General features: G+C 42.2%; 1 protein-coding gene across 3 annotated transcripts in view; it reads right to left on the bottom strand.

The window, feature by feature from the left end:
- fam163ab (family with sequence similarity 163 member Ab) overlaps positions 1-23,219 on the bottom strand; it is a 46,015-nt gene extending 22,796 nt beyond the window's left edge. The window contains exon 1 of one of the 3 annotated variants that reach the window (XM_082510403.1): positions 22,901-23,219. The gene's annotated coding sequence lies outside the window, so the exon portion shown is untranslated. Of the gene's footprint in view, positions 1-9,178; positions 9,742-14,041; positions 14,195-22,900 lie in introns of those variants that run through there. The other 2 variants (XM_082510405.1, XM_082510404.1) reach the window with 2 other exon arrangements.
- Positions 23,220-26,352: the final 3,133 nt, after the last annotated feature.

The raw sequence follows: 26,352 nt of genomic DNA, 5'->3' as shown, positions 1-26,352 counted from the left end.
CTTCATTGATGTCATTACTACCCATTCTTTAATGTAAAACGGATGTCATTAATGAGCTCAGTTGTATGCTTTTGTGCATGTACTAAATGAAGCAATGAGATGTCTTCCAGATTACAACGCAGAACCTTCTGCAGTTCAATACTGTTAGCAGCTCTTGTGTTTACTTTACTGAATAATAGTGTCTATTCACCTTTGGTGTGTTTTCCTGATTAGAAAAAGTGCAAATAGGAAATGGAACAGGGACTGATGCATGTTTTTATCAATGAGTTGGAAACAAAATGGAAAGCTTGTGGGTCAATTGAATATAAAGTCAAAATTCAATCACATTAAGATTCTTAACAAGCTGAAGCACTGAATTGCTGCATCTAACCTTGGGGGAAGACCTCTACCCACAGAGCTACTGACTAACACGCACTTCAAAGCTGAAGACTTGAATTGATTTTTTTGCTAATGTATATCCTGTTCTGACAGATTCACAGTGAAGAACTTGAGCAAGAAAAGGAGTTGACATTAACATGCATGCAGCTTTGAGTTGAGGTTTGAGGTTTACAGGGATTTCATTATAGCTGCTCAGCTCCTCCTCTGCTGTCTTGCGATATGCCAGCCTCCCTGCACATTTGGCAGCAGTGCAGCATCGCTGAATGCACATCCAGTATAGGGCAGTGAGCAGCCAGGGAAGCTGTAATTACTGTACCACTATTCTGCTGGTCAGCACAGCAGCCTCATAAAAGGAAATGAAATGTTCCAGCTTTAATCTTAGAGGGAGTAATGTACCACGAATATTGCATTAGCATACAGTCGCAAGGAAAAGTTGCAACAGATGCTCGAACAGATTGAGATCTGGAGAATTTGGAGGTCAGGTCAAAACTACAAACAGCTTCATGTTTCTCGAACCATTCCTGAGCAGTTTATTTGTAGTGTGCCGGGATGTATTATCCTGTTTAACAAGCCCACTGTAATTAGGGAATACCAATGCCACGAAGAAGGTAGGCGACTATTTTTACACAGCTTCCTTTCAACCCATAGTTTAACCTGCCTCCATGTCTTCTCCAGTTAAATGTGGCCCACTGTACATGCGTTACAAAAGAAAGTATGATTCATATGATCAGGCTGAACAAATAGTTTGTGATGCCTTTACCTAAACGGGGTCTATACCTGGACATTTTTTGGTTGAAATAAAAAGAAATGTAAATGCTTCCCTCCAGCAAATAAACACTTTGAAAGGCCTGGAGAAGTACTGCTCAAGAGCATTTAAACCTGCACAGTGCTGTAAGGCTGGACGATGAATACACAATAAGGCTTCACAAAGTATATCTGAACATATTATATTATTTTGATTTCATAACCTTTGTGCAAACAAAAACAGAATCCGAGCAAATACTTTCATTTTAAACCAGAGGATTCTAATAAAAACTCTGCTGTCCCATTAATCAACAGCTGTACACTCTGGCTGCAGAGCTCCACCCACCGCGGGTGCCTGACCAATCACATTAGGGCCCCGCCCACCTTTGGGCTCCGCCTCCAAACAGGCATGGTGTCAACAAAATGAAATTCTTTGCTCTATTACGTTTCAGCTCACGCAAACATTATGACATAAAAATCATTCCATAATGTATGTCTTGAATTTATCTAATAAGACTAATTAGGATTCCAGGTAAGACTTCTTTTCAAAATAACACTTCTGACTAAATTTGCCCAAATTTAGAAGAAAGTGTTTACCTTTTGGTGAGAACAATTACGTATGTCAACCTCAAAATCATTCACTTTAACAGAGATAAAGTATCAGTGATGCCTTCATAGTTTTTATTTGGCTCGTGCTAAGTTCAGAGTTCTCATTTCCTTACTGTCCCATCATTGTAGACTCAAAATCTAAGCGTGTCAGGCTACAAACCAGGCTAAACACTTTTATGGAAATGGCCATCAATCAGTCTATGAGCACTGTGCAAAGCCTGTGCCAACCTTCACTCCCTACAGTGCATTTCCCACTACTGTCAAAACAAACCCCAGTGAGAAAAATCCCTGGGTAAGTATGACTGTCAGTGCATTGATCAAAGCTATTTCAACACGTAGCCGTGAGACAAACTGAATGCATGACCTTCAGCTTGCAGGACGGTAACTGAATCCACTGTGCCATCCTGCCAACAGTCAGGCAGACTGAAGAGGAAATGCTTCCAGGACAAACAACCACTCAGCTCTCCTCTGGTCAGTTAGGCAGCGGCTCTCCGCTAATTGTTTTTGAGAGGGTCGCTCACGAGTTTGTCTCAAATGCATCAGGAAGCAAAGACACATCAATAATCAAAGTATCTTTATGCAGACACAAAATTCCAATCTGCAACAAAAGGTTTGTCTCCAATCATCGCAGCCTTGAGCTGTTTTCATCCCATCCATGCAATCATGGTGAGGCTCGAGAAACAGAGAAGCAGCTTGTGAGTAACACGATTCCTACTGACTCTTATTGTAGGCAGGAAGAAAGAGAGGAACGAGAAAAGAGACCCCGCAGAAACTTTATCACCCAGTTCATCTTAAGAACATCAGTCTCTTCACGTGCATCAGTTTATTGAGACTAAAAGGTTTACAGACTTTGAAATAATGTGTTTTATTTGACATGGATTCATTTAAAGATTCATGTTGTGCAGCTCACCGTGCTTTAGCCATGTCACACGTTTTATTCATATTCAATATATATTTTACTGCAAATCTTCTGTGTTCTCAGTTCATATTGATACTATCTGCATCTGGTAAGCTGACCTTTCTCATCTTTACTAACCAATGCATATATGCACGCTGAACTCTGGGCTGTGCCACAGCTCGGTGTGAGTAAGAGAAGCAGGAAAAACTGCTTACTGCAAGTATAAATGTTGGATGTGAGCTTCAAGCGCTGCTTGCGTAAGAGAACGGCTGCAGAATCAAAACTAATGCTGGGGAGCGGCTGGGCAGTGATGACAAAAAGATGTAATTTCAGGAAAGACGTGTTTTAAAGAATAACAGTTCGAGTTGACTGTAAGATAAAGAGTTTCCTCTGCGGAGAACAGCTTAAGTCTTAAAGCAGGAGGTACGGAGCTGAAGTAAGCAGTCAGTCATGGGCCACTTCATGAGTGGAAGCCTTGTTTTATTAGACGGGAGGATAGAGGTGCCTGGGATAGGTGGTCTTATTGCCACGTTAACCTTTTTTCCTTTTACTTTTTAAGGACTGTGATCACGAAGAACTCCTAAAATCTGTCCCAGGCTTTCAGAGGAAACGCCCACTTAAAACTAACAAAAGGTCACATTTTGTGGGTTTGTGCTCCACAAATCCAGTGCGTGTGCTAAACGTTTGTGAGCGTTCAGACGAGTGTATTTGTGTGCATTTGTTTCTCTAACTGAAGCATGAACTACAGATGAACTGCAGACAGCATTGGGGGGAAAAACAAGGTGGAGACATCCTCAAAAACTGGCCTTTCTCACATGTAGCACACAGCAGGAGATAATCCACTTCAGACACATTCTCTATGCTGGAAATATATTTAGTTTAAGTGAGGGTGTTGCCCAGAAAGAGTCTGGTGCAAGAGTCGGTGAATTCACTGGATTATTGCTCTGTTCTTAAATGGACATTACACAGAGTTTGCACAAGAAAGTTAAAAGACTGTTAAACCCTAAAATGACCTCAAACAAAGGGCCATCGTTGACCCTGTGGTTTAGAAAGAAGCACAAAGGACTTTGGGGAAAAATCTAAATACTGTTTGATCCGTATTAGAATTATTATTCTTTTCCCTGATTGCCAAGACTTTGGACCGTGTGGTGGATGCAGTGGAGGAGCATGCAGGGGGCAGTTGTGACAGAAGAGGATGCTACACCTAGCTGATTATTTGTGTGACGAGCCCCAAAGAGAGCAACACAAAGAAGAAGAAGGTCGCACAGGGTTGGATGACGTGCACCTCACAGGGTTATTTATAGAAGAGCCACAGGACAAGTCTCGGCTGTCCATCTGCATCTAAAGGTCAAAGGTCACTCTTTGAGGATGCCAATGTTCACATTTTGGACAGAGAGGACAGATGGTTTGAAAGAGGAGTGAAAGAAGCATCTATGTCCACTGTGAACAACCACTTTTGAACAGAGGGCGGGGCTTATGACACCAACTGTCTGCCATCTATAATCCAGTTTTGAGATCCTTCCCAGACGCCTGAACACCCACTCACGTCCTGGGCCATCTGACCTCAGGAAAGGCTTCACAATGAGTTCACCCAAACCTTGGTTGATTGTGACCTGCACCCGTGTTCACACCTTGACTCGTGTGATTAGGTAGCGGATCAATAGGGGGTCCATGACCCTCTTGGGGCGACACTCCCATTGGGCTTAAAATCTGGGACTCTCCACCAGTTGCTCTTAGAACTGAAGAAGCTTCTTGGATGAAACTTAAAGAAGTCCAGACGCTTTTCTTTCCAAGCTCCTCCGACTACGATCACCCGGAGGACTGAGAACCTTCACAGACTCACAGGGTTGGACATTTCAGTTCTCATGTGCATCTTTGGAAGATCCTTAAAAGTTCAAGTCCATCATTGAATGTGTGAAAACAAATGGTGCACAAATCTAAATGCCAAAGAGCTTCGTTCCCCTTTCCCCTGTCTTCCTGTGCAGGAGAGTCAGTCTGGTGTCATCTAGAAGTTGTATGCATGCGTCTTTGTGTGTGTGCGTTTTTGATGAGTCACCACAGATAAAGCAGCCAGCAGCGGTAGAGCTACATTAGCAGATAACAGCATCTCTCTTCCAGAGACCACCGGCTTTGCCAACAGCCCTTCTTCTCATTCGGTTCATCGTAACCCAGGGTACCTGCGCTTCAGGGCAAGGGGCGTTCACAACCCCGTGCTACAGCGTTTGGAAGTTAGCGTCACGAATGACCATCTAAAGCTGAATAACAGAAAGTAGATCTCAAAACAGTGTGTTTGAGAGGACAGGAGCATGAGGATGCCCACTTCCCTTAATGTCAGCATACTGTGTGTGAGCTGTAATAGGAGTAAGATAGGAAAAAATACAAAATAAAAATATCTATCAAGTTCTATAGTTTAACGATGTACCAGGAACCAAATATTCCAAGGCAACATATTACTGTTAATCGTGTATCTAGCACTCAGGTGGAGGTGGGCAGCTTACAACTACATGAAGGAGTTTCTTTATGATCTTTTTGGCACATTTATAAGCTGAAAGTAGCTTTCAGCTCCAGACCCAGATCATGCTAGAAACCAGCCATCACTGTAGATTCAGGTCTGTGTTCAAATCCTAGCTGGCAGCTAATAAAGAGGTGAAAACAAGCTGGTCTGACTGCTGTTAGATGCTAGAACTTAGCGTCCTGTCCTGCTCGTGCTGCACTGCAGCTCGGACGCGGCTCGCCTCGCCTTTCATGTGTGACTACAGTACGCGCAACTCTCAACTTTTATGGCAAGAAACATCAATACAGCAGCCACAAAAGACCTTAAGGGGCGATGAATAATTCACGCAAGGCTCCTGAAACACTGAAACACTTTCCTCTTCCCCGTGTCGTCTGAGAATCTCTCCGCCAACCCCCAACAAACACACACACAGCTATGGCAGCTCAGACACACTCTTTCATGCATGTTGTCCCAGAAAATACACTCAGTGCAGTGTTAGCAGGAGGATGCAAGGACTTTACAACCAAAGGGAGGCTGAGTACAGCACTGTGCCACAAGAACGCAAGACAGTCAGAATCTCTGACACAGGCCTTCCCTGAGGCAACAATGACTGCGCTTTGATTTCAAAAAATACTCATTTGAATTCAAAACACCACAGGGCAGTTTGAGACTGTCATCATTTGGATGAGACACACATATAATACACATTATGTCACACACGGCGCCTACCGGGCTTCAGATGTTCATCTTGTGTGGACATGATGCAAGATTGTGGGTCAAAATTCAACCACTAGATCACTGGATGATTTCTTTTTCAGCAGACTTTTAATGCATCTGCTTTGGCTGCATGATTTCAAATTGCAGGAACCATTATTAAAATGCTTGTACAAAAACATAAGTGTTTGTGTTAGGACAAGGATACAGTGTGCTGCTTCTGTCCCACCAACAGGCTTGAAGAGGTTAAATTGGCCAGCACAAGGTTAAATATTCCCAGCATTCCCGTATCCGCAGCAGAAACACGAGAAATCGTGTACATCGGGAGGATTCGTTGGGTTTTATAAGGCAAACTGTTTCCTAACTTCACTGAGGATGATCAAATATTTAGTCACATAGCCAGAGCAGGCAGTTACAGAGCAGCTTGGTACTGACAAATCAAATGTTGCTAGCAGCCAGTTGTCATTTCCCACAGTGTTTTGAAGTGTAGGCGCAGCGCACCATCGCACAGCCTTCGTGTTAAATACATTTTGTCTGTTGCTGCTGCGTTAGCTGTGACAGCGCTGACTGCAGACTCCTCTGGGAAATCAGCCCACTTCCTGTTGTATCACAGCCACTGGAGGTGAAGGAATTAAGACGTTTGTGTGTGTGTGTGTGGAAGCGGGAGGATATAGAGAGGCTGCTCTACAGATATTTCGTCAAGCTGTGTTTTCCAGCCAGTCTCCATGAGAAATGGGTCACACAAGGTTTTAATGTGGCGGAAATTAACGAACATAAACGTAGAAGCGAAGGTTTTGTTTGGATGTTTGACGTGAACATATCCGCTCATGGATAAAACACCACCTATAGCAAAGGCTAAGTCTGCAGTCAACACTGGACGTCAGTGCAGCAGCAGCTCTCTGAGGCTTTGCTTCCAAGACAAGAGCTGAACACCATCACATAGCAGCTTCCCAACAAAGTCACTGGTCAGTGAAAGCAGACGTGTAAAACATGAGGCCCGAGGCCCGGAATCAGACCGCCAAAGACACCAATCTGGCCCACTGGATGGCTTTGGAAAATGTGAAGAAGAGCTTTTAACTGTATTTCCTACTGATAAAGACCTTCCCATGGCTGCTCATACACCAATGCAAATAAGTAATAGATACACCATTAAATGACAGAAGAAATAGTTTTTTTTCCTCATATTCTACTTTATGATTTATCAGTGGGTTCAAAATAAAAACAAGCAAAAAGGAAAAAAATATGTCTCACTTGAAAAAAATGATCTACTTTAGAATAATATATATTTATATTAATATATTATTGCACTAACTGAAGTTTTTCTCTAAATTTACACATTTATTTCTTACTATTTCAGCCCAAAGCAGCATTTCTTTCTCATGTAGGAAAACTGCTGATATTGTGCTTTATTTAGGTCTTTATATTAAACGTATTTACGCAGATGAAAAGAGGGATTTCACTGGTCCGGCCCGCTTCAGATCGAAGCCGTCAAAGGGCCCAAAGTGTAAAATGAGTTTGACATCTCTGATTTAGGCGTTTTGAACATGTCAACTTTAATCTAAAGAAAAGACGGTTAAATATATTTCTTCTTTCTCGGACAGCAAAGTAACTGCTGCATGTGCAAATGAGTCAGCAGCACAAACACGTTACACATGTTGGTCGCACACAGTGTCACTACATATACGCTACTGTATATGAACAGTGTTTCCACAGAAATATTGTATAAACGACTGACGTAGCCACCAAAACACCACCTGGTGCTTAGGAAAGAGCTTTTGCGATGCCTAAAACTGAGCTTTGGGCCATCGCCACCTTGGTGTTTTGAAACCGGATACGACAGGCGATGCACATATTTGATTGTGAAGTCAACGCCATGTGTTAAGACGTTGAGGTTAAAAGTTGGCTAAGATGGCGCCGCCCTAGTGGCAGCCTGCCGTAGCAGCTCCCGATCGCCGTAATGTTCTTTTTTAATCTTTTATATTTATACCTATATCTTTATATTTATCTGTTTATCTTAATATGCATCTGTTTCTACACTCATTTTATACGAGTGCTTGATGTTTGTTGTATATTTGCTGCTAGGGCAACTAAATTTCCCTCTGGGATTGATAAAGTTTCTCTGGTAAAAAGTTGCCTGCATAGTCCCCATTATTCACTCTAATAGTGACCATAATTTAAATGTCCACATGACCTGAAGCTAGAGGTCATAAAGTCATCAGGAAAATCTTTACTGAGGAGCAGTCGAGTCAAGCACATTATCGTATAGATTTGTCTACAACTGGATGTTTGTCTCACAGAAGTCGCCCCCTGTTGAGCGATGAAAAGAATGCAGGTCCTTGGTGTCACTTTTCAGACTCTGAAGCAGCATAAGTCGTTCATACAGTCTGTGTTGAGAGGAGGATTGTGTTTTTGCATGCGTGTGTATGCAAGCGAAAGAAGGCTAATAAACTAACAAACGACACTACATAACGGAGCCATAACCAGCTTCGTCATCCTGTGACTCTGCAGCCTCCATGAGCAACAGCGAGCACCATCAGTTCTCCAGGTTCTGATCAGGCGAATACAAAAAAAACAACCTCGAGTGCAGAAACTCAGAAACCAAAGCAAAGCGAGCACGTTTTTTCTTTGAAACTTTGCTTTGGTAGCAGGACTCTGAGGATTGACTTCCTTTGGATACAGCCTCAAGTGGCCATTTAGGTAAGAGCAGTTATTTGTGATGGATAAATATTTTTCTTCTTTCAGTCCAAAATTCTGCGTCGTATTTTGCAACTTGATTGTACAATGTGGCCATTAAATGGTTGTATCTGTGTCATGTTTAGCATGTAGTACAGTGAAGGACTATGGGGGGGGGGATCCCTCTCCGGGGGCCAACTGAACTTCAGACCCCAGCAGTGACTCTCAGGAACCTTACCTTGTTTCCCCCATCTGTTCAAAAAACACTAACCCCAAGCAGCGAAGTAGCCGTCACTGCCTTCATCTACACATCACTGTTTAATTAATTTCATTTAATGAATTGCCAGCAGGCGATCAGAGTAGAATCAAAATGGCAAACACCTCCAGCTGAGCTTCTCCGCCCTCACTTTATCTCCACTGCCCACATTTCACGAAGCATAAAAGAGAAAAAATAGCCTCAATTAGACCTTCTCTGCCAGGTAATGTGACATTTTCATAAACCTAACAGAATAGTGACCCTTCTGAACCCCAATCATTCTAATCACAAACTAAGACCTCTGATTATAAATAAATAAATAAATAATAAATAAATGGATTTTAAATAAATCTATATTTTTGTTGAAAACGTCTTGCTTTGTGCTCACAGTTTCAATTTCAACCACACATACCTGATCTAATTACATGGTCCGCTCGTCAATCTTGGGCCAATCTTGTGGAAACTGACCATGAAAAATCCACCAGCATCCTTATCGCAGCAAGAGGAAGACAGAGAAACGCGGTACATGGGACTGCGGCGGAACTTCTCCGAGGATGAGCCGGAGTCCAGAGCGCGTACAGCCGCCAGGGAAACTAAACACCAGCGGTGTGGAAACCCCAGATTAGAGGTCAAATGCACGGCTGTGAACACAGCCAGAACCGGAGGACACTGAAAAATGGAGCATACTGACGGCGCGGCAACCGGAGGAAACAAACCGATAAGGACGAGGACAACTCCGAGATGAGCGCTTTTTACGCGCATGTAGTGTGTGAAAACGCGTTCACCTCCATTCACAGCGGCGTTATTCTCGGGACTCCAAGAGAGAAAGCAAGCGGCAGGAAGCTTGAAATCACGGAATTTAAACCGGACACATCCAACAAGTGCGGGACGCGAAGGCGAAATGACGCTGCTGGGCGGACTGGGGAGCGATGGGAGGAGAGGAGTCGCCCCACATCACGCAGAACCTCCCTTAAAAAGAAGGCGTGATGTAGTGGGCCTACATTTCAGAGGAATGCCAAAAATATATTTATATATGAGGCAGAATATTACCGTCGAGGTTCCACTTAACTCGATGCCAGTAAAAATGAAGTGGGATGTTTCTGAACTCTGTTTAATCACTGCATAAACTTACAGAGTGCACCATATTCAAAATATTAGTACTGTATCATATTACTGTACGAGTATCACAGTACTGTATGATAGCAGTAGTATTTTTTAGTATTTATTTATTTATTGTCATTGTCAAGAACAATGAAATTGCGTTTGGGGCTTCCATACAACCCAAAAAAAAGAAGAAAATAATAAATACCCCTTAAAACCCAAGTGTACATATTTAACCCAGTGTGACTCCAATGCAATAAGACAATCCTTAGCAATAATGTTCGTAGAAATTCAGACAAAGACCTGAGAAACATGACAAAATACAACAATGCAACCCATTCAATATTATTGTACTGTGAGATATGATATCATGCTGATATAGTAGAAGAAAGAAAGTTCAATGATAAAGATAATAACACCAAAAATAGCATGTAGTCATCATTATATGGATACAACCAGGAGACAGGACATATCGACGCTTTCAGCCATACTCATCACCCATAAACTCCTTTAGACTCAACAATACAACCTGGATGTTACCCTGAACGCTGGTTCAGAATGTTCCTATTAGAAAACGAAGGCTGGGTAATGCTACAGTAGAGCCCCCATACACAGACCATTGAGCCACAGTAATTGATTTGCCCTCAATCACTGTTCCTTTAATCTACTTACTGTTGCAGCCAAGTCAACGCCAATATTGACGGAGAGGGAAGGCCTGGCTGACTAAAAAGGGATGTGCAACAAAACTGAGACACACAGATTAATGCAAGTGAATCCAAGAAGAGCAGGGCAGCGGAAGCTGGGCAGTCTTGCTCCAGGCTCTCAAACTACAGAGGACAAAAACTGCCAAAATCACAAAGCAATAAATGATTAAAATGCATAAAAAATAAAGGCAAGGCAAGTTTATTTATATAGCACAATTCAACAGCAAGTTGATCCAAAGTGCTTTACAGAGACATTAAAAAACAGAAACAAATAAAAAGCAGGATTTAAAATGGGAAAAAAGGAGTAAGTTTTAAAATTTAAGCTTAAAAGTAAAACGGGGCAGATTTGGTGCTTTATTCAAATGCAGCTGAGAACAGGTGAGTCTTCAACCTGGATTTAAATAAACTGAGCGTTTCAGCTGATCCGAGGCTCAATAAATAATAAATAAAGTTTGCATTAAAAAGGTTATGTAATATAATATGATTCTTCTTTTTAGCTTTTAGCTTTGTTTTACTTGTTGACCTCTAAGAAGCTTGGACCTGTTTATTTCTCATCGATACGATTTATTGACGTATTATTTGACTGTATGACTTCCAGCTAAGCTAAGGGACTAGTCCATACGTCACCAAATGGCTGACCTCGGTCCGGATCCGGACCAAGTGCTGGATCTGTCTGGAACGGTAATCAGTGCCAGAAAAAAATTCCCCATGATGCATAAACCCAGAGCTCTGTTTTATCAGTACGGCGTAAAACAGTGGGCGCAGGTAAACCAGTCCTTACGGTAATCGCCTACTGTTTATGGAGTTAGGCAGAAAAGCCAATCAGACATATAGCGTACTGCAGACACAACATAGAGAGGAGCAGCCACGGTGTGCTCGGCGGTGAGCGAGTGGACGAATCAGTGTGGGCTCATTCCTCCAAACCTTTATGTCTCACATGCTGTGAAACAGTGGAGCTGTTAAGCGTCTCTATGAAATCAAACACAAGTTTGTTGAAAAGACGCATCCACCAACGCACACATTCATATGTGCACCAATCACGTTCAGACCCAGATTCAAGCTCCTCACGCCGCAGTCACATGATCATTTATCCCACTGAGGGATAGTGGGCGCTCGTTTTAGAAAAAGGCCCGTTTTTCCAATTGCAGATGTGATTTGTTTCTTGAAAAGCTGGCCTCAAATTCCTCTTTAATTGTTTGAAGAAACAATTAGGAAAGGAAAGAAGAAATACGAAGAGAAACGAGACACGTTTTTGGAATAAGCACTTTTGATTGTATTATTATGAAGAAGAATATGTTTATTATTTGTAATGAAGGCCTGGAGTTCACTCTGTTAGCCATGTGTGTCTTAATCAGAACAAAAAATAAATATCACTGTGATGAAGTGGAAATATACAACCATGATTTGATTGACATGGGATGAAACTGAGATCTGGACCTTGTTGTGAACGAAATCTTAGTGATCGAACCTACTGGGACTAGTCCTTCTTCTAAGTGTAGACAGCTACGTCAGTGCTGTGGGAACAGAATCAGTATAGGAAAGCATCCATCCATCCCTCATCCATCCATCCCTCATCCTCCCATCCATACTCCCTCCATCCATCCTCCCATCCATCATCCCATCCATCATCCATCCATACTCCCTCCATCCTCCCATCCATCCATCCTCCCATCCTCCCATCCATCCTCTTCTGCTCTTCCTTATCAGGGTCAAGTTTAAAAAGTAGCAAAAACAAATACATTAGTCTGACCACTTAATGCTTTATTGCAACTATAATCACTCAATTTTACAAGCTGACATCTGTTGCAAGGCTTGTGTTGAGTATATTTTATTTCTGAACATCTCATAGTCCTCCGTCTTCTCATCTTTGGCTACTCGCCTCACTTACACAGTAAGACGTGGCTGACGAGGTACTTTGGGGTTGTGAACTGTGAAATGTTGGAAACACAATCAGGAAAACTTTGTCTGAAATATCAGTTTCTTGTGATGATACTCACAGTAGCTCATGGCTACACATCTGAGATAAAACTGCAGGGACAGCTTGTCGTGCAGCTCAGTACCGGATCTGCGTTCAGTCGACCAGGTAACCTTTACTGCCACAGAAAGTGATTTTTCTTTTAGTTACCCAAAATTACAGAAAAAGACTGGGAGATGAAAACAAGCAGATCCTTTTAGTGAAAATACCACTGGTACAAAGTCAGTGTGTGCTAAAAACATTCAGGGAACAAAAGGAATTCAAGACAATAAAAGAAAGAGTCTGACATCTTAGAAGATTTAGAGGATTGAGAGACTGGTAACACCTTGCTACCACTCTCATGTCTGTATGCTAGACATGAATCTGCAGAGAACACGTCTAGCTTTGCTTCAAATAAAGACCTACTGTCATGGTTGGCTGTGTGGCAGGCGGGCAAGCAGGAGTGGTGGATCCAAAATGCAGGACTCAGACACAGAAGTTCAACTTAAAGCGCAGCTTTAATGCTGGAAAACCTCTTACTAACTAAACTCACCAAAAGACAAACAAAAACGCTGGTGGACTAAAACACTGAAGCACAAAACACTGAACTGGAAACAAAACACTGGCAACACGGAGGCAAAACACACACAGCTTGTTGAGGGTACGACGCAACACTGACTCAGAGAAACACAGGGACTAAATACACTGGGAAGTAACGAGGAGAATGAGACACAGAAGGAGAGCACAGCTGGGGGAAATTAGAACTGATGAGACAAGCAAAGCAGGACACATTCACATAAGACACGGACCTTCAAAGTAAAACAGGAAGGATCACACAGAGACGCGAACTTGACACAGTGGAGACAGCAACTAAGAAACACAGAGACATGAACCATAAGGCAGAGGACTCTAAGAACCGAGAGACACAGAGGGGAACTCAAACATGCAGACACAGACTACACAGAACAGAGGGGACACAGAGAAACATGAAGGGCAAGGGATCGAAACTAGAAACTCACACCAAGTACAATAATACAAAAATCACAAAGAACTAAAACGCTGGGTCAGGAGACCCAGGACCCTGACACCTACAACCAAAGTAAACATCTATCCTGACTTTAGCCAAAGGCAAAAGAACAATGACCCACCACATCTTATTCTCATTAATTATCTTACTAGGTTGGGTTTTTTGCAAACACAAAAGTGTAAACACAAGTTATTGTTTTTCAGAACAGTAATCTGTTTCTTTGATCCACCACTATGACAAAAACTGAAATGTCTTTAATCAAGATATTAATCCATAAGAGCCCAGACACATTTTACAGGAAAACTCTGGGAGAGTCAAAGTTGAAACTTTAACAGGAACTTTCCTCCGTGTGTAAAGGAGCGTAGACACCTGTGTGGCCGTGGTTGTATGGATTAAAGATGCTCATTCAGTAAAACTAGAGTCGCCTCAAGGATACGGTTCAAAACCTTTAGTCACTGCTTTAAATGTTCTCTGGAAAGAAATGCATACCTGTTCAGACTTGGGAGAGCGGGGGACCTTACAAACGACCACAAAAACAAGGACATGGGTTTAGACCGCTCCTGTAAATGCACGCCACACCAGTCTGTGCAAAAACTGTGTATCTGAAATGTAAAAGAGAAAGAGAGCATCCAGAGCAAGCTAGAGCTGTTTGATTTAACTGACAGTATTGACTCTGGGGGAGGTGCAGACACAAGATTTGAGTTTCACATTGCTGGATCAGTCAGCAGTGACCTTCCCTCATTACATCCAGGACGTTACTCCGTATTACAGTATTATATTTTAGTCAGAGGAGGGGACTAGATGATAGAATAGGCAGAAGGGTCTGAGATCACAGAGGGCAGACAATGTAACACACATATACTGCTGTGGCAAAAAGGGGGGAAAGTTGTGTAAGTATAGACATGTGCTGGTTGACATGATTAACCCGAACCTGAAAATCTGGCTAGTAGTTTCTGAAGCATATCCTATTTTGGTGACTGATATAAATATGAGTTACAGCAGATGTGTTAAACAATGGCTTGTTGCAGTTAATCAAGCAGTCAGTCAGACAAGATATCCATCACAGCCAGAGCTTTATAACTCATGTCTGACCTGCGCCGTCTGATGGACTGATGGGTTATGGGGAGTGCACTGTAGAAACACAATGCAATGGATACTGGGCAGCAAAGCTGGGCACTGACGAGGTACCGGCATTTAAAATCAAAATAAAACCAAGTAAGAGCTAAAGTAGCTATCACCTGGCTAGGTGTTTGGGTATGTGTGCAGCATCTCTATAGCAACCTGGCTCACAGTGTGCCGTGAGAGTGGAGACCATAGAAAAGCAAGCCAGGAAGCTCCCACTGCACACTTTTGGTGCTGATGTTAATGTCAGAGGAGGTTTGGAACACATCAGCATCTGGCATCTCCGCCGTGAAGCTTCATGTGCTCTGCTGCGTCAAGGGCGAAATAGTGTGGTTTCCAAACCCTTCCAGTGTGTAATAATACCACAGCTGATGGTTTAGTGTCCAGGAAAAACTGACTGTTACATTAAATTCAGTGTAAATGTTTGTAAAGGCACCTTGCATGGGGTGGAAGACAAAATGTGTGGACTAATAGTTTTGTCCATATCATCTAAAGTTTTCTATATGAAAAGACTTTTTAAGAAAAAGGTCACAAAGTTCCCCTTCCACCACTAAAATCTCTACAAAGGTGCATTTTAGCAGAGTCTTTGTGAAGGTTCTCAGTCATCCAGCTCATCGTAGCCCAAGGAGTTTGGAAAGAAAAGCGTCTGGACTTCTTTAAGTTGCTTGAAGACGTTTCACCTCTCATCTGAGAAGCTTCTTCAGTTCTAAGGTCAAATGGTGGAGAGTCCCAGATTTAAGCCCATGGGGGGACACCCCCCCTCCCCCCCATGGGGGGAGTGACTTCAGAAAATCAGATGATAGGGTGGGGCTAGGTTTCACAGCGGGTTCACCTGAAACCTTGGTTGATTGTGACCTACACCCATTTTCACACCTTGGCTCATGTGATTAGGTAGAGGATCAACAGGGGGTTCATGACCCTCTTGGGGGGGGAAACTCCCACAGGGCTTAAATCTGGGACTCTCCACCATTTGACCCTAGAACTGAAGAAGCTTCTCAGATGAGAGGTGAAACGTCTTCAAGCAACTTAAAGAAGTCCAGACGCTTTTGTTTCCAAACTGTTGAACAGTTAACTAATTGATTTGTTAGTAAATGAATTTAGTGCAAATTAAAGTTTAATTACTTTGGAATAATGTGTTGAATTAAATGCAGGCCCTGCATATCAAGATGAAAATATCATCCAACTGACTGAAGCACAGTAAATGCTTTGAGGCTGCTTTGCTGCCACTGGGACCGGAGAGCTTGCATGAAAAGTGAATTCCCAAATTAATTTATGTCAGAGTGGCTGATCACCAGCTAGACATCAAAGTAAATCTGCTAAAGAAGCCTTTCAAACACAGAGAAGCTGCTCCGCAAAAGCAGCGCAATGCGAATGCTTAATTCACATGTTCAAGAACTGGACAGGAGGCTTGAATTTGTCTATATTTGTAGACAAAAATCAAAATGACCAGAGTTTCCAGACTGTACTGTTTGTGTCATTTGATGAACTTAATAAATCCACAGTGCTGTGTGTATTTTCCTCACTGTGGTGCTGGGTTTTATCTAGCTGTTGATATTCAGTATTAATAACTTTCACAACAGTTACTGCATTTCAGTTTCCTCTGTCCGTGCATACATGAACAAAACGGATCAGAGGCAGATAGAAGGAACATGCAGGACAGAAACGGTGCGAGAAAAGAGACGAGACCAGGTTAGAAGTAGAAGTACAATATGGGCAGAAGACAGAGGAGGAGAAACGGAAAGAAGAGAGGAGGCGACAAGAAGAGGAGAGCCCTGTGGGCGATGATAGATCATGACTAAGCATTACACTGTTGGCTGTAAGTGAAGCCATTCATCAGGTGACCTGCAGCGATGCCTGCTCTTCATTCAGTGCCGATTTTCCAAAGTTAACATCAGTATCTATTTATACTAAAGTGCAGATGAAACAAATCACAGGAAATAAACAGCGTATACAGTACAAGATCAGTACCTAGCATTAATACAAGAAGTACAATCTTACTGAAGTACTTCACAGACCTGTTTGCTACACTTGTATCCATGAAATCCTTCACTTTTACTGCGGAAACTTCGATTCTTACCTAATCTGCTCGTTATCCCAAACATCCTAGCTGCTCTACAGTGAACAGACCATGACATAATAAGATAATAAGATTAGAACTGCTCAAATACAGTGAAAGCACTCTTGCTGCGTGCTTTGACTGACAGGTGACAGGTGTGGTTTGCCTCAAAGAAAACCATAGACTGTAAAGGTGGACATCACCCAGTGGTTGTAGATTCTGCGTTACATGTTTGTGTGGCACCATGTTGGTTTTTCACACCTCATGTGACTTATATGGCGTATTGGCTAGCACTTACCTAGCTTGCTTAGCCAGTTGCATTAATAAAATGTACAGGTGCAACTCAAGGACACAGGTATTGGCTAATTAGTTCTGAGAAATGGACTGATACGACACTAAAATCTCACTCATCAAAAGTGTGAACTGCAGCCTCAGTTTCCGGTTCTCAGTTGACAGGCGTGGCACCCACTGTGGTCTTTGTTGCTGTAGCTAATCTGCTTCAAGGTTGGACGTGTTGTGCATTCAGAGATGCTCTACTGCATGTAACATGTGGTGATTTGAGTTACTGTTACCTGCTTATGAGCTCAAAGCAGTCTCCTCTGACCTCAGTGAGGCATCTTCACCCAGAGAAACACCTCTCACTGGATAGTTTCTTTTTTGGACCACTTCCTGTAAAACCAAGAAATGCTCCTGTGGGAAAATCCCAGCAGATCAGCAGTTTCTGAAATTCTCAGACCAGCTGCTCTGGCACCAACAGTCATGCTATGTTCAACTAAACCACCTCTCTTCCCCTTATGACGCTCAGCTTTCAGCAGGTTTGATCGTGTCTAGGTTCTTGAATGCACCGAGTTGCTGTCATGTGATATTTGCATTACGAAAATGTGAATCTAACAAGGTGACAGATGAGTCTATATAGTTATGTGTCCTGACGGTATAAAGCAGAGGTACAGGTGCATTAAAACCTGGATGACCAGGAGGCAACATCTCTGACTGTGAGGAGGAACTCCGTTGTTTTGGAGTCAATGTGAAAACATTACAGATGGGTTTATGGTCTTGACTTCTTGTTTGAGGTCTTATCCAATATAACAAATGTGGTGCAGTTTAGGGTGAAACAGACATCCAGGGCAAAGGTGGACAAACTGGATATTTTCCCTGTTGTATAAACCCAGTCTTCATGGCCCAGCATGTTATGTTCATAGAACAGAGAACGTTGTCTTTGCTGTGTTTGTTTCACTGTGAAACTAAGAAAGCAGCATTAGCCCATCACATTTAATTGTTGTGCTCAAGTTGTCCAACAGTGTTGGTCAAGTTACTTGAAAAAAGTAATTAGTTACTAATTACTGATTATGTCACCAAAAAGTAATCACATTACTTTACTGATTACTTATTTTCGAAAGCAATTACTTACTTAATTTTCAAAAACATGACACACAACCTGAATACATAATGAAGCACAGACCTTTCAGCCCAGTTCTATTTCTTTGCATAATCCATCAAATGAAAAAGTTTCTTTTTAAAACGTATTTTATTCATTTTAATTTTTAACTTCATGCATCAAGCAAAATGAAATTATATGCAACAGTCTTTCAATATCTCCTGCATATTCCAGCATATACAATAAAATCATGTTTTGTGTTTACACTCTTTCAAATAGATGCAAGTAAAACACAGCAAAAATAACTCAAATCAAAGACTCGGCAGCTCTTAAATCTATTGTCAGCTGTTTAGCAGGAGTGGGGCGGGTGGAGGTTTGCCCACAGCGACATGTCAGTGGGGGGATCCGGGGTTTCTCTGTGAATGTCACGTTCCCGTGGCAGCGTGCTCGCTGCTCGCTCAGATTTCAAGTTAAATTTTTGGCTGTAGAAAGAAGTTTTCTTCCCATGCAGAGTGCACAGCAGACGCTAATGTTTTTGTCACTTTGACAGAATCAAGCTCAAAGTAATGTGATTACTTCCACACTAAACGCTGCATGCTCGTACTCTCTCTGCACTCCATATTATCCATTGTTGATCTGCACACGTCTGTCGCTGCCACGAACGTCGCACGCTCGTACGTCACTTTCATGAGACGCTCACACAAACAACATCATGGTTTAGTAACGCAGCGTGCTTATGGGAAAGTAACCGTAATCTAATTACTTTTTGCAATAGTAATCCCTTACATTACTAGTTGCTTGAAAAAGTAATCGGATTACAGTAAGATGTTACTTGTAATGCGTTACTGCGCATCTCTGATGTCCAAGCCACTGTTATTTTACCGCATGTGCAAACCCTGCGTGCCGTAGGTGAAGCTATAATAAATGAATAAAGCTTCAGATGATGAGGATGATCCGCCCCCTCACATCCAGCTTCATCCTTCGAGCTATTCCCGCTGCTCCGTTCTCTCTGTCACTTCCACTTTCCCACGCTGTCAGATTCCCCTCATTCAATTTCATCATGTCTGCTGTGGTTTAACGAGCCCCCGTTCTTTAAAAATTCATTGCCTTTGTGTCTTTCTGCCTTTCAGACCTTCTGCCCTAAAGCCGCCTGCAGCACACATTCACCTCCGCCTCACCGTCCGCGGCCAGGTCTTTCCCTGCGAGTCTCAAACAGCTGCTAACTCCGCTCCAAAACCACCGTCGTTTACACGCCAGGGTCCTGTCCTCATTCCTGTCATCAGTGGGGACTCTGCTCTAATGTTTGATCAGAGTGTAATCACCAGAGTATTTCATTGCTTAGCCTTAAATCTGCAAATATTATTCTTTCCTTCTCTGATTCGAGATTCTTAATGTCCGTCTGGAAAAAGCTAAATACTATAGCTTAATGCAACAAACGCCTATTGCAGCTGTTTAAGACAGAATATGGGTGAACTGGAGCCTGTTCATCCCAGATATGTTGTACAGCTGAGGGGCTTTTGTTGTACAAATCCAGTCTAAAGCACCAAAGGGACTTTCGGTGGAATGAGCAGAGAGGGGTTTAGCTATAGAGATTTACAGTTCTTACTGAAGGACAAACTTACTCCTCACAGAAGAATATAGCATTTTCTACCTTGTGGGCATATTGCCACACCATCTTTTATGAAATGTCAGTTTTTCTGTTTGTTTTTTCCAAGTTAGTGAGTAACCGTTGCTTCAGGTGGATTTAAAAAAAAGAAAAGAAAAAAAAAAAGGTAAATCATAAAAAACAGAAGAGGAAATGAGGAAAATACGACCTGGAAAACAAGACAAGCAGCAGACAGTGAAAGATGTCTATGAGGGCAAACAATACGCGGTGATGGTGCATATTGTGTCTGTTGTCACTGAGCGTGGCAGCTTGATGCATCGCACTGCTGGGCCAAATACAATTCTGCGAGTGCGACCAGTCTGCCATATCTGCATATCAATTATTTGTGGCTGCCATAAATACAGTTTAATGGAACTGTCAGTGTGTGCCATTGCATATTAACTGAGCCTGGAGCTCAGCTGCAGCTGGTTGCTGCTGGCAAACAATCCTGGACACATCTGCATCCAGGTGGAGAACAGCAGGAAGTGCGGCACCTCATTTAAGGGAGCTGTACTGACTTGAATATAGATAATGGGGAGGGGCTGAAAAGATTGGTTTTCTTAATAATTATCAGAATTTTATTATGAACAACTTCACATGCATATGAACTTGAGTGACAGCCCATTCTTAACCTCCTAGGACCTGCCGTCCACATGTGTGGACGTCACATTTTGGGTTATTTAGACCAAAATACTAAATCTTGCTCTACAATGGCCTGATATCCACTTACCAGGACATTATATTGCAACTGTTCTATCAAAATTTTAAAAGAATATCCTCATATGTGGCTCTCATTTTCCTTACGAACAAAAATTATGTAAAAAAAAAAAAATCTGGTACTTCTTTGTTTTTACATTCATCAGGTCCCAATCAGCCCAAATATCAAAGAGAAATTAAAAATGCTGCTGTGGAAGAGTTCGTGTCTCAGGAGGTTAATCCATAGGGTTTAACTCTTTACAGCCGTAACAGCTTCAACAGTTGTGTGAAGGGTTTCCACAAAGTTTAGGAGTGCTCTTCCTATTTCCCCCTGGATGTCTTTAAGGTTTCCACGTCTTTGACATAGGAGAGGTCAGGGCTGATCGTTTAAGAAAAGGTGTATGGTTGTGTGCTTCTGTAAATAAAAGTATTGTATAAAACAAAAGATAAACTGTGAGGAAACTGATTTTAAAGCCATAACTATACTGCCATACAGAGTACTAAATATTCAACACATCCATATTCCAGCGTACACCACATTAGCAGATTTGACCATAACATGAAGATATGGAGAGGAGCTTTTGAAGCTAGTAAGAAAAGACGTGCTGAGAAAGAGCAAAACAGCTGTGATGTTCGCTTTGAGAGTGTGGACAAGTACAGCGAAGGAGAAAGTGCTGCACGGTGTCCTAATGCATGTAGAAAAAAACATATGATCAAGTGTCAAGAGAGCAACTGTGGAGCTGCAGAAGAGTCTGAGGAGGTGGTGCAGGGCATGCATGAGGACAATGAGACAGGTGTGTGGTCTGCTGCCACAATCTGCAGTGAGAGTAGGTGGCAGGCTGGAGGAGAGGCTGAAGAGGTGGAGGTATCACAGCCAGAGAAAGGGAGTTTCTACTATTAGAACTTCCCTGGTTTTACTAATGTTATTAGTTTTTAAAGATGATTTTCTGTGTTTAATCAATCGGCATACTTAAACCTGGACCAATCACAGTACACCTACTTGCCTCACAGCTTCTCTTATGTTAAAAAAGTTCCAAATGCAGTTGTAGCTCAAAAAAAAAAGTCCCTAAAAATGGAGCACTGCTTTATAATGTTACCTGATTCCTGCACCAGAATTATGAAAGAGCACCCATGTTCCAAAAACACCTATATAAAGCTTATAGCTGCTGCTATGTATCTGAGGGATTAGCAGGAGATTGATGGTTCTCCCCTGTATTCCTCCAGCGGTCCTAAAATTAATACGAGTGATAAGAATTTTGGCACAGGAATTAAAATAGAGGCGCTCCTCTTCTGGAAAACATCCTTCAGCGTATGAGTGTGACTCAGTACACCCTCATTTACACACTGAATGCACTGTACATGCACACAGGAGCTGCTCACACACTAATCTACACGCTTGCATACATTAAAATGCAGCACCGCTCACCATATAACAGAGTAAGAGACCTGAGAACATAGGAAATACTAGTCAGGTGGTCGGCTGAGATAAGCTTGTGGTCTTTTTGATTTGGCAGTAAATCAACTGACTGCAGGTGGCAATAATGCACAGAGGTCAGCACCGAGGCCTCACAGTCAACTTGGGGTTTTTTGCAGTCACTGAGTTGACCGCAAACCCGTCTGTATACCAACATGTTCTAGAGTCAAATGTGTGAAAGCTAAGCGTGGCCCAAACTGGGTCGCGCAACAGATAGAAAAGAATCAACAGTCCATTCAAAGAGCAGACCTCAACCTGAGTTAAATGATGTGACGGATGCTTAAAAAAAAAAAAAAAAAAAAAAAAAGCTGTGCTCATGCAGTTGTTGCAGGTCTGAGAGTCTACGGCAGGGGTGGGAACTCCAGGCCTCGAGGGCCGGTGTCCTGCAGGTTTTAGATCTCACCCTGGGTCTACACACCTGAATCACATGATTAGTTCATTACCAGGCCTCTGGAGAACTTCAAGACATGTTGAGGAGGTCAATTAGCCATTTAAATAAGCTGTGTTGGATCAAGGACACATCTAAAACCTGCAGGACACCGGCCCTCGAGGCCTTGGATTGCCTACCCCTGGTCTATGGTGAATGTGATGTTAAACGCCCATGTAGAAAGGACGGCACTGTGACAACGGACTTGCTCCTACTCTGGGTTCCCTCTTTATTCTGGTACGAAGACAACAGCACCTAGTCATCATCGACAGTGTGTTCTTAGTTAACAAAAGACTAATATACATTCCTACAATACAACGCTGTCAAAGTCTTTCTTTAAAAGTTCTAGCTGAAACCAAATGTGCGATCATATAGTAGCAGTATTTTTATTTTTTCCATCCTTGTGCTAACCGAGGTGAGAGCTGTTATTTCTACTTTTTTCTTAAACAACAACAATAAAATAAAAAACACATAAATTTCTCATCTAAAACAAACACCATTGTTTATCGTTTTTGTACAACAACATCAAGTAAAAATGCGTAACAGCACCTACCTGTACAAAGATAACAGCACGCAGTCATCATCCTGTTACAAAACTGCAACGTTCGGGTCTGTTAACAAGCAACAGTTACAGTCTCATAGTGTTCGAGCTGGGTGGAGCCAGACAGCGCCCTCTAGCTATCTAGCTTAGCATGCTAACCAAAAATGCTACTGGTGAATAAAGTTAGTATTAATGCACCAAAATGCCTGTAACTTTCAGTGTACATGCTAGTACTGCTTACAATAAAAATACATGTTAACAGTTACCTCTGTGAGTGTTTTTACTAATGAGCATGCATTATTTTCCTTTGCTGAGACAGCTACTGCGCAGCTATTTGGAACCTTAATGCAGTTGCAGTATTTGTCCACAAGGTGACTCCAACTATTCATAAAGCACATTAATTTTGAGGAACTTCATTGTTAAGCTTTTTGAACTCTGTTACACTCACAAATATGAATAAACTGAACCAACATTGTCAAGAAGAATATGGCAAAATTCCTCCACAACTGATAAACACTGGTAGAGTCACACAGGAAACGAGCACACCTTGTTTTTTGTTGAAGCAAGGAAAGCATAACATGCAGGAAACAGTCATGGATGGGCCCCCGCTGGTCTGTTTTCTGCTTCGGCCTTCCAACTCTCCCTGAGTCTAGGTTGCAGACCTGTTGCACATCAATCTCATCCTCAACCAGCACTCAAGGACCAGCTCCAACAACCAGTCTCTGCCAGACCGTTTGTTTCATTAGAGTGGTAATCAGGCTCCTTCAAGACTCCCCAGCATTTTGGCAAGATTAGCCTAACATATCTGTGTGGCTGAAGAGTGGCTTACTCTTCCTGTTCCCTTTAAGCAGGTCCAGAGGTCACTGCTTCTGCTCCTCTGAATTGCCAACCTCCTTTGACTCCATTTACAGATGAAAACAAGTGAGACAAACAAGTAAGCCTCGTCACCTTGACTCACCTATCTCTCCTCTCTCAGTAACCCCTGCTGTCATCTCGCCTACATGCTCATTGTTATTCAGTAAATCAGTCAAACTTTGAATTTTGTCTGCCTTGGGTCTTGCTTCAGAGCATCGGCGTAACTTTGTGCTGAACATTGGGTGGGGTCACCTGTCTCTGTCCAAATAAATAAATAAATCTGGCTAAATTCCCAGATGATGAAACGTGCACCTACTTTGCTGGTAATACCTGAAATGAGTAAAGAAAATCAACAGCTTATTTATGCAAGATAATTCATAATTTTATTGGGGGGGGGGGGGGGTCATAACCCCACAAACTCCCTGCAAATTACGCCCCTGCTTCAGTCTGCTTCGCTTTATTTTTTCCAGTAAATAATGACATGTATTGTTGTTCATCTGATGCCTGGTATGGATTAGATCATTTTTATTATGACCTGTTAAATAAAACAAAACTGACACAGAATACAGTCTTTTCTTTTATAAAAACCATGATTGTAAATCTCACATAATAGAAAAATAAAGGAGAAAATCAGTTTTTCTTTCCATGGAGAGGCTCAGTCTATGAAACTGGTCAAACTCTGGATGTAAAATGTGGAGACAGACAACTAAATTATCAACAACTTTGCCTTTGCTTGGTCTAATTACTGAACCGAAAGCCTGTGAAACAACAGTTTTCTTTAGCCGGTCTGGTTTGGGGTTTTGCCTGTAAAGCGAAGCCATCAGATCTTCATGTTCATTCAGCACAGCGACGCTGTGCTGCTGTCGGCTGCTAATTCAGCTGCAACCACATTACTCTCCTTCCTAATAAGGTTTACTGAGGGTCTGTCTTCCCAAGCTGCACCCTCCTCCACCCTCACAAACATCATAATGGAGCCTGACACACGCATGTGCCTTTGCTTTTTGCAGTGTGCTCTTGTTAATGAGTGTTGTGCGTGCGATTATGTGCGTACAGAAAGATTTCAGAGTGAAGGCAAATGTTTGTCTGTTTGAAATGTGTCATCAAATGCTGAGCTTCATGCAGAAAGCTGAGTCGTGTTGGCAACATTAAACTGGAGCTAATGTCTACAAAACCTGTATCATGTTTAACGGAGGTTCTAAGTTCCACATCTGTGTTATTAAAGCAGAAAATACTTGTGTGTGTGTGTTTATAAATTATGTAGGTTAATAATTTCTCCTGATTTTGTTTGACTGAGATGAGCCACTCTCATTAGGAGCCTCTTACAAGGATAATTTGGTAAGCCAGTAAAGGTCAGGAAGCCCAGCAGGATGCAGACAGTGATCAAGAACTCTACGCTCTGCTTTGACCTTCATACGTCTGGCCACATTTTGGCAGGCAAGCTCTAGCTTCTCCCCTCGGTTTCAGAAGGATACATGTGGTTCATTATTAGCTCCTTTCCTGCTCTTGCTGAAAATCAAGTTCTGTGCTGTTAGCCAAGATGCAGTTAATTTTATTGACACAACTATTGTCTTTGATCAGTGCAATGCCCTCACTTATAAGGATCATTAATGTTAGAGATGATTTATCATCATTGCCCCTGTGCTAATCTTTTAGTCCTCGGTCATTTCTATGCATTGCTAAACAGGTTTTGGGTGCTCTGCATTCAGAGTCATATACAAAGCTGCACACGGGCACAGTCCAGATAAAATGTTTAGGACCACTTGCCTTTAAAAGGCCAAATCTGTGCAAAAATGTGGATTCATTGTCATTTTCTATTCATTCTTTTAAATCACGGCTAAAAACATATCTTTTTAAACTTGCCTTTTCTACCAGTTAAATGCTGGCTTGCTTGCAGTGACCTATTGTATTGTATTAAATTCTCTGCTATCTTTCCATTATTGGTGTCTTTTATCATGGTGGTACAGTCTTACCTTGCTATAACCTATGTGCTGCAGTTTACTCTTATTGGTGGCTTTTATCTGTGAACATAATCCGTTACTTTTATGTATTTGATGTTAATGTGTGAACTGTTTTATTTTTTATTGTTTTATGTAAAGCACTTTGGTATGCCCAAGGCTTTTAAATGTGCTCTATAAATAAAGATTGTTGTTGTTGTTGTTTTCTGTCAGGCAGTCACACTGTCATGATGCTCTGTTGGCAAAGGAAAACAAACCTTCCCTTGTTGAACTGCATAAGCAGGATCTCTCACAGCGCTCCATCGCTGCTGAGGTGGGACGCAGTAAGACGGTCATTTGATATTTCCTAAATGATCCTGAGGGTTATGGAACAAAAACTCAAGTGGAAGACCCAAAAAAATGTCACCAGCACTGAGCCGGAGGATCCAACTGGCTGTCAGTCGAGACACTGGACGATGCTTGACCCAAATTAAGGCCGTTACTGGTGCCGACTGCAGCCCCATAACCATCAGATGCCATCTGAGGCTGAAAGGCTTCAAGAACAAAAAAAACGTCTCGTCTCCTTGAACGCCACAGAACTGACCGTTTGGACTTTGCTACAGAGCACCAAACATGGGACACTGAAAGGTGGAAGAAAGTTTCATTCTCTGAGAA

Source organism: Aulonocara stuartgranti (assembly GCF_965226115.1).
Source record: "Aulonocara stuartgranti genome assembly, chromosome: 17".
NCBI classification, from domain to species: Eukaryota; Metazoa; Chordata; class Actinopteri; order Cichliformes; family Cichlidae; genus Aulonocara; species Aulonocara stuartgranti.
Note: the sequence above shows the minus strand (reverse complement) of the source record. Positions and strands in the feature narration are given on the sequence as shown.